A 10221-nucleotide genomic window follows, 5' to 3' on the forward strand; every position below is an offset into this window, starting at 1 on the left:
AACAATCTGAACCCTTTTCTGTACCTTAAATGTTAGTGTTTTAGGAAAAATATTAACTACCTAGTGTCTTGACAGTTGCACCACAAGTAAATAAAGATAATACCTTCTCAACAAGTTTAAACCACTGGTTGTCTTCTCTCATCTCACATTAACAAGCTTTCAAAGGCTAACTTAGTGAGCGTGCCTGTTCCAGACTTGCTTCCATCCTCACACTTACAAAGCATGCATGCCAGACTAATGGAATCAGCAGTACTGGACCTCTCCATCCACTGTCTCAAAGACAGCTGCATTCATGAAGAATCTACAACAGATAGATCCTGATGAGGCATTATAGTCCATCTTATAAGAAAAAAGCGCCTCTTCACTCAAACTGCATTCTTGCAAAAGGGAATCTTTATTTCTGCTAGAATGCACCTCTTCAAACAAACACATGTTGCATTCTCTACACGGTGAAACAAAACTAGGTCATCCTTTACAATTTTCTATAATTTTGTAACTGAGGAAGCAATAATAGTGATCGCTCAACTTTCACACCAAGTTTGCAAGAGTATTATTCTCTAAATAATTCCTTCTTACAAAATCACTGGTCTTACAGTGCAAAGACAATCTAGAACAGTTAGCTGTTATGGTGGCCTCTATTACCCTTATCAAAGATAACTGCTTTGGAAAATACAGAAAGACTCATCTCTTCAGGAAATTATTTTCTCTATTCACTTTCAAGATCTGACACTTCACTTGGAATACCAGACTCTTACTCTGTTTATCAAAATCCAAAAAGCCCCAGCAGTTGTTTTCAAACATGTACAATAGTGATCTCATGAGAATTATTGAGGAATAAGAAAGAGTCACTTAACAATTTAAACTGTGTTTTTAGCAAAACTGTCTTCAAGATTTTCACTTCTTGACCTCTCTTCCCATTAAGTGGAATGATTAGTGAAAAGGAAGGTGCAATGCCTATCATATCTGCAGGGTCTGAGGCGTTACGAAGATTGTAGATATGCACATATCACATAAGTCAGGATCCTGACTGATTTAGCACAGGTAGGATTTTGACAGAGGTAAGTTGCTTCACTATGACTTCACTCTGCCAAATGCCTCTACCCATAAATTTTCAGATTTATTTCAAAATTCAGGATTCTAAAGGAAGTAGTATTTGCATAGTGGTAGACAGAAATACTTTGCCTTCAACTGGACAAAAGATTGAGAGTTTTCATTTAAAATCTATTACTTAATTGTCCATGTATCTGGCTAGATCAGTATAATATCTATATATAGTACTTTTTCCGCAATCATTCAGAAACCTTGGCTAGAACAGAACATACCAGCTTCTCTTTTGCTAAACATATTACATCTGTGACTCCCTATTCTGTGATGCATGGCAATTCAATTCTACACAATTCAAGATGATAATCACTTTCACGCAGGCTAAATTTAACATTACAACTACCCAATTATAGTATTTGTATAAAAATCAAGCAGCTTCAGGAATTGCTAATAGAATTTCAAAAACAGCAGAAAGCAGATTATTCATTTATCAGCTACTTTAAGTCCAAAATTATACTCAGATTCGTGAATTAATCATCACATTTTTTCAGATCAGACACTGTCTAAGTACTAGTATTACAAGGGGCTGAAAGAGAGTTCCATCTCCTAAGTTACCGAACATATGAAAATGGCAACTTTTCTGTTTGGTAGTAGTGAAATTACCCATCATTAAGAATTGAATCATTTATAAATATAATGCATTCTGATTGTATATTTCTTATTTTAATTAGCTGAAGTTACTACTTAACTGATTTCATTACAGCTAGAAACATGCTCACAGTATTGATTACATAATTTTCATCTGAAGAAGTAACCAGGGCCCTCATCAACAAATAAAATACAGGTATACTACTCTACTATAAGCCCATATCAAAAACCAATTACTTCATCCTTTTATGAGTTCTAATACTGTAACATCAAAAATCAAAAATTTTAAAGAAAAACTTAACATGCAACTAATGAATACCTAAAGGAAGAATGTCATATGGTGACATAGTGATGTATCAAACAATTGCCAAAATATAAACCATTACTAAGATAACAAACGTAAGGTACAAGAAAAAAGATGTATGCTGACAGCCATAAAGACCTTAAATATTTCCCAATGAACAGTTAGCTAATTACCATAGTATGAGAGGGTTACGACAAAAGATCTAAGGGTGGCTGCTTTAAGGTGTACCTAAACATCAAAATAATTTTGCAGCATGTAGACTCTTTTGCTGTCCCTGTCAACAGCTAGTGGATTTAAATTACAGATTGCAAAAAGAAATAATATTAGTTGTTCTGACATCTGTATTGGATCTATGTTTTTTTCTTCATATTAAAAAAACTGCATACCCTAACTTCTATTCTTCTGGCATATAAATTTAAAATAAATAAATATAAAATTACTGAGAGGAAGTTTGATAAGAACATACCAGCTGAGAACATCTTTTCCTGCATCAAACCTACATGAAGTCTTTCATGCTCATTAGTTAATTTAAATGAGCAATCAGAAGTCATGTAGTCAGCTAATTAGCCATTAAAAATAATAATTGAGGAACTGTGTGTGAAGTATAAAAATTTAAATGAAGCTGCAAAAATAAAGAGTGATTAAAAGAAAATGCGACATTTTGCCCAAAGTGATTTAAACAATTCTTCAATAAGGGTAAAAATTATTGATACTTTCATTTTCTTCATACCATGACCAAAACTCAACATGAAAATAGCAATAAGAAAGGCCTTTTGAAAGTGCACAAATACTATCCATCCAATACTTCAGATATATTTTCATAACCGGTTCAAATTAGCCCAAAACACACAGTTAGCAAGACCTCATCATAAGTGCTGATTACAGTAACTACAGTAATTTGTCACAAATTAGAAATAATAATGTTTAAAATAGTAACAAAGAATGAACAGCATGTACATCAAAAGTAAATTATAACCAAAGACAGGAACTTTTGAATAAAATTAATGTCGCTGTTGTAGTGTGCAAGATGGGAAATAGAAGACTGTACACAAAATACAGAAAAACAAAATCCTAAATTCCAGTTCTACGAAGTGTTTTCATTCTGAACCTGTACAGTCTAATGTAATATCAACAAAGTTACCAGTGAACTGTATGTTTAAATGTTTTGCTTTGCAGCAGAGGCCAACATTCATCTCTCATGATTTTATGTGCCTCATTCAGAAGGTAAATTGCTCTAGTCTTCCTCTGCAGTCAAGAGAGAGAAAACAGGCAACTCCAGAAGGAACAATTAATTCCCTACAACTGCATATTTTCTGTAAGAAAGTAGTTCTATTAAATGTATTATTCATTCATACAGTACATGCATATTTCCTCTCACCCAAGCCAGAGACGTTTAGTAGTACTGCAATAGTTCTACCATGGGTAAGCTACCATCCCACTTCCTCCACACATAGTGCCACTCTAGTATCCATTAAATTATGAGTAAACTTAGGACATATAAGAGCTTCTGCAAGTAGTTCACCTCAGGCATAGCAACCCATATTTCCCAGTTAAGGCAAGACTGTCTCAAAATGCACAAATTTTCAACATAATCTCTTAAATTTCAAGGCAGATAAACTGGTTATATGTGACAGAGATTAATTGTCTCCTGACAGAAGGGGAGATCTGTCTCCTCCTAGTATTAAGGGTAGTCATTACTTAAACGTTATGACATAGGGGCTAGGATTTCGGTACATTTTCCAAACCATTTGTAACTCAAAAACTTTGATGTGTAAATGAAGATTTACATTGATCGAGCAATATAGACTAGCACCACAGCTGACACTGCAGGGAGGTAGTGTGGGTGGAATATACGCCTTGAAGACTTTTCACAAATGCTAATCAGGCTCTATAACCACTGTAAAGAGGTTCAGATTATATCCGGAATGGAGATTCACATAAACATCCTGTTTGGTAGGTGTGAAGCTGTGTTTGACATACGCATATATGCAGTCAAGTGTAAAGAATAACCTGGATGCAAAGGAGCACCAGTTTCAAAGCTGCCAGGCAAGAACTTAAAATTGTCTGAGGAGAGGCAAATGAAGGAAGTGACACCATAAGGAGTTGAGATGACTGTTAAAAAGCTAAACTTTCTATGTTTCTAGGCAAAAGCTATGTCCAGCTCATCCCAGTGAATTCTACAAACTATAAATTTCTATAAATTAGTCCCTATGGACTGAGGACTCTCAAAGTTGTCCAGACTGCTTGAAGCCAGATCACAAGAACCACTTTTACTGACCAAATCCATAGCTATGGGAAAAGGGTAACTTCTCTTCTCTGGAGGCATGCAAAAACAGCTGTCATGACCTTTATGACCACTCTCAGTATCACTGATTGACCTCAAAACAGCAATTTCTTGGATTACCATGAACCACCTGTCACAAACTGTTCATAAACAAGAAACTGTTCGTAAAGAGGATGTCTCAAACAACTTGAGTGGGACGCCCTGTGGGGCAGAAGTGGAGCAAGCTCTGCAGAGGTGGGGGGGTGGGCCATTTCTCTCCCCCTCCCTCCTGTTGTTGCCCAGAGACAGAACTTGCCTCTGAGCAAGTACAGCCAGAGAAAATGAGAACCTTCTGGAACAACCTACTGCGCATGAGTAAGAAAGACTATACAAAGGCAACACCCCACATGTGTCTTTGTTGACCCACCACCTACAGACCACACTGGCTACACTATGACAACATGGGATCCAAGGGCAGTGATTCTCCTTTTCCTATGCCCTCCTCCTCTCTTTTTCTGCTCTCTTTCTTACATATATTCATGTGTATAAGTTTTGTAGGAATTGAATTGTGATCAGCTGATCATCGATGGGTCTCAACCCCAAAGTGCCTTTTTTCATTCCCAGGACAGTTATCAGTTGATTGTTGCCAAGTTGTCTCCATTCACTCACTAATCAAGTCACCAGCACAACTGTTCCTCTGAGTCGTTGTGACTCGTCCCGCCTTGCGGCTCTGCCGAGCAGAGACTGTCTCTTCCACCGGTACGCAGGCTCCCGGGGAATTCAAAAGATTCACCCCTCTTGTAACCCACTATGTGGGACAAGACACCACCATGAACCACTTGGATTTCCAAGTGGTTTGATTCACCACCATTTCCAGTGTCGTGAACCAGGCCAAAATATCTGCTTCATCCAGGGCTGTTTGAAGCAGCATTCTTGATTTAAGTAATCCACTTTCTATATAGCCATTTCATTAGAAGTTCTGTAGTCCATCAAACTGTAGGAGTACCGCAATGCACCCTGAAAGCCTGTTTGACATCCTAAACTGACATAACAAAGAAAAGCATAGACCTTTCTGAATATGTCCCAACCTTTATATTTCCTGAGAGCAGGGCTGAGACTGCTGAGCTCTTTTTGAAGCTGCTGTCATTGTGAGAAACTTCAGGGACAAGTCAGAAACTATAAAAACAGACCTTGACCGAAGGATATGGGAATGGCTACCCACTGTTAGACTGAAGCTTTAGGAGGAAAGGTTCACTCTAAAATGGCTAGATAATTTGGTAAAGCTGGCCACAATGTGGAAGGCAAGCAGATAATCACAGCACTGCGAGGGTCTGAAATGGAGTGCTCATTTCCAACAGCAGAGTTGCAGAGTGCTTTCCAACAGCAGAGAAAGTCAGTGTACATGCTGAAATTATTCAGCAAGAGAAGTTCCAAGGAAGATGTAATAATTCTAGAAGAAAAATCACTACAGAAAGAGAAAACAGTGAAGAAAAGAGAAAAAAATTAAAAACTTAAAAGCTCTGATTCCTTCTAAAATACATGCTAAGCCTGTGCACTCTGTTCTGAAAAAGGGAAGAACTCAAAGAACATCTGTACTGGGTCTGGTTGGGATAGAGTTATAGAGTTAATTTCATAGCAGCCTGCATGGTGTTATGTTTTAGACTGGTGAGCAAATCAGTGTTGATAACACAGCAGTGGTTTAGATATTGCTGAACAGTGTTTGCACAGCATCAAGGCCTCTTCTGTTTCTCACCCGAGTAGGCTGGGCGTGGACAAGAAACTGGGAGAGGACACAGGCAGGACTGCTGACCCAAATGGACCAAAGGTATATTCCACACCATATAATGCCATGGCCAGCAATAAAATTTGGAAAGGAGTTTTTCCAAGGTAGCAGTTGCTTGGGGGTTGGATGGGCATTGGTATGCTGGTGGCAAGTGACTACTTTTGTGTCACCCTGGGATTTTTTGTTGTTAGGAGGGGTGGGGAGGTGTGAATATTAAAGTGTCTTTTTCTTGACCTACAAGTTGAGGGGTTTATTTTCCTCACCTTCGTCCATCTGGTTGTCCATAGCAGTCAGATTGGAAATGGCAGAGGAAAAACACTCAGTAGCTTGTGAGATAACCTAATAGGAGCAAGCCCTTCTCTCTCTCTCTCTCTCTCTCTGTCTCTCTCTCTCTCTCTCTTGCATCTTAGGGGTAGGATTTGTTCCTCCTTCTATCACTATTGTCACAGAGAGTGTAAGAAAATGGTTTGTAAATACATGCATCCTCACGGAAATGATGCTGCACAATAGTGACCTGTGCAGACAAGCAGTCATCTGATGTACAGGATTCAAGGCCATAGTTTAATAAAGATGGGCTCTCTCTGAAAGGCACCACATGCATTCAGCAAGATCACATTTCTTACAGGAACCCTGTAGATGTCAGTTAATGGTATATTTCTGATTGTCTTGAGTTATAGTTGAATGAGCCCTAATTAAAAGAGGATGTTCTTAGTTAGCTACCTTGTAACACATCTCACAGTCAGTTATTCAGCAACATGCCTTTAGGTCCTTTGGCAACAGATATGTAAAAATTATCTCTTTAAAAGAACTGCCGTCAATATAGAAGAGTAAAACAGATCCAAAAACCACAATTCACTAAGTAATTTTAACTGTGAATCTAATTCATGTGGCTTTGGGAAAAAAAAAAAAAATCAGATTTGTTTCTCAATTTAAGTGAAAATGATACCATCTGCATGAAAACTTAATACAAGTTCTAAGAGTAACTATTTTCTCTAAATTAAAAAAAAAAAAAAAAAAAAAAAAAAAGAAGAGAGAATAACATTTCCAAAGTTACAGTTTGAACCTTCCTTGGTCTTCTAAATAAAGTAATTGCTATCAAAAACAAGCAGCAGAAAGAACACATATTCTAGTGGTTTGCCATTAAGAAAATTAGTACTCAGTTTAAATCCTATTATGACCCCATATTTTTTAACTAAGGGAAAATGTCTTGTAATATTTGTCATAAGCCTACCACTTGCAGAATATGATACTGCACAAAAAATTACAAAGTGAGGAAGCTGAGTAAAATAACCATCAGATTAATTCTGACTAAACTAATTAAAATCTTCAGATCAAATAAACAATGTAGCATGACAAGCAGACAAGTTAATCACTGTGTGTCATAAGAAAAGCTATGAGCCTTGACTATTTCGACTGAATGCTGTCATTTGTAAGGATGTATCTAACCACAGAAGATCCATCTTCTTTGAACTCTCAGAGCCATTCAATATTCAAGACATGATATGAAAAGAACTGAGAATTCCATTCTGAAAATGGCTCACATCCAACTTCTACAAAATCACTGTTCAAAGTTAAGCAAACCACTGTTGATTCTAATGGCTTCTGTGTGGACCAACATGGGATTAAAGAGCTCTGGGATCCTTCTGTAAGGATGCTCAGTGTTTACCTTAACTCCCAAGTCCTCTTTCAGTGTGGGCAATTAAATGGAAAGATCTGAATAACATGAGAATAAGCCTCTTGAAAGTCCACAGATGTAAACTAATTTCTTTTATGAAGTTATGTTATTTTGAAAAGCATGCAGATTTCTAAAATTCAGAATTGGACTCCAGGTTTGATCCTTCTGTACCCAGAAAGCAATTGTACAACATGCTTTCTGTAAGATCGGTTCTAGAGACCCCCCGGAATAAGGTCCTTTTGATCTACTCATCTGGAAGTGGACTTGCAGGAGTCTGGAGTCCATGTATGGGGGTCAGAAGTACCATAATAACAGGCAAGGAGAATTTTGAGGGTGATGAAATGTCTGTTGACATGTCTGTGAAATGTCTGTGACAATGTCTGTCACAGGTTGTGTTGGCTCAGAAGATCTCAGAAGAAAACCCAGACATTTCCTACAATCACACATACAACTCTCAGCTGCCTAATCACTAGCATCAAGTGCCCTTTCAGATACCTACGGACTCTGAGACACACAACAGGGGGCCTACAGGACTTCTGGAGCCTCAAGTCACTCGAGCAGCAGCTGAAGGACAGGTAGGATACACTAGAGGATTTCAAACAGCAGTAGATGTCTGTAAGAACCTGATCTCAGAAGTCTATACTGGTAGAAATAACAAACTATTCTGATAAAATATTCAAAATGTGGAAAGATTTCTTAGTAGCAAAGAAATAAAGATGAAAGATTACACAACAGAAAACACAGAAAAGCAGCTTGATTCAGCCAGCTGACTGAGGGTAACCAAAAGGGAAGTGTATGTCATGCTTCTTTCATAGTAGCATAAACCCCAGGAAAAGGATGAATGCTTGGAGCATGTTCAAACAGCATTCTCCACTGCCTGCATATAAAAAAATCATGGCAAGAAATGCTGACATCCATCAGGAGCCCAACTTAAATGCCTCTATGCAAAAGCATGTAGCATGTGGAGCTAGAGATGTGTGCACATCTGCAGGGTTATGATCTTATCAGTATCATGGAGACATGGTAGGATGGCTCCTGTGACTGGAGTGTGGGAATGGAAGGATAGAGGATCTTTAGGAAGGACAGGCAGGGGAGACAAGGAGCAGGTGTCACCCTCTATGTCAGTGACCAGCTGGAGTGCATGGAGCTCTGCCTGGGAGTGGATGAGGAGCCAACCAAGAGCTTATGGGCCAGGAACAAAGGGAGGGCAGGGGCAGGTGATGTTATAGTGGGGGTCTGCTACAGCTCACCCAACCAGGAAGACCAAGTGGATGAGGCCCTCCAGAGACATAGAGGAGCAGCCTCACATTCACAAGCCCTGATCCTCATGGGGGACTTCAACCACCCTGATATTTGTTGGAGGGACAACACAGCAGAACATAAGCAATCCAGGAGGTTCCTGGAATGTGTTGATGATAACTTCCTTCTCCAAGTGATAGAGAAGTCAGTGAGGAAAGGTGCTATACTGGCCCTTGTTCTCACCAACAAGGAGGGGCTGATGGGGAATGACAAGCTCAAGAGCAGCCTTGGCTGCAGTGACCATGAAATGGTGGAGTTCAAGATCCCTAGGGCAGCAAGGAGGGTACACAGCAAGCTCGCTACCCTGGACTTCAGGAGAGCAGACTCTGGGATCTTCAGGGATCTGCTTAGTAGAGTACCATGGGATAAAGCCCTGAAGAAAAGCCCAAGAAAACTGGTTAATATGCAAGAATCATCTTTTCCAAGTTCAGAAGCAATGCATCCCGACAAAGAGTAAGTCAGGTAAGAACTCCAGGAGGCCTGCATGGATGAACAAAATGCTCCTGGACAAACACAAACACAAAAAGAAAGCCTACAAAGGGTAGAAGCAAGGACAGGTAGCCTGGGAGGAATACAGAGAAACTGTCCAAGCAGCCAGGGATCAGGTTAGGAAGGCCAAAGCCCTGATAGAGTTAAATCTGGCCAGGGACATCAAGGACGACAAGAAAAGCTTCTAGAGATATGTTGGTGAAAAAAGGAAGACTAGGAAAAATGTAGGCACTCTCCAGAAGGAAACAGGAGACCTGGTTACCCATGATATGAAGAAGGCTGAGGTCCTCAACAGAATTTTTTTTATTGCCTTCACCAGCAAGGGCTCCAGCCACACTACCCAAGACATGGAAGGCAAAGGCAGGACTGGAAGAATGCAGAACCACCCACTGTAGGAGAAGATCAGGTTCGAGACCGTCTAAGAAACCTGAAGGCGCACAAGTCCATGGGACCTGATGAAATGCATCCATGGGCCCTGAGGGTACTGGCAGATGAAGTGGCTAAGCCACTCTCCATCATATTTGAGAAGTTGTGGCAGTCTGGTGAAGTTCCCACTGACTGGAAAAGGGGAAAACATAACCCAAATTTTTAAAAAGGGAAAAAAGGAAGACCTGGGGAGCTACAGGGCAGTCAGTGTCACCTCTGTGCCCAGCAAGACCATGGACTAGTACATGGAAAATACAGAGGTGGTTGGTGACAGTCAACATGGCTTCAGT

The sequence above is a fragment of the Athene noctua genome, chromosome 1 (genome assembly GCF_965140245.1).
Source record: "Athene noctua chromosome 1, bAthNoc1.hap1.1, whole genome shotgun sequence".
In the NCBI taxonomy this organism is placed as follows: domain Eukaryota; kingdom Metazoa; phylum Chordata; class Aves; order Strigiformes; family Strigidae; genus Athene; species Athene noctua.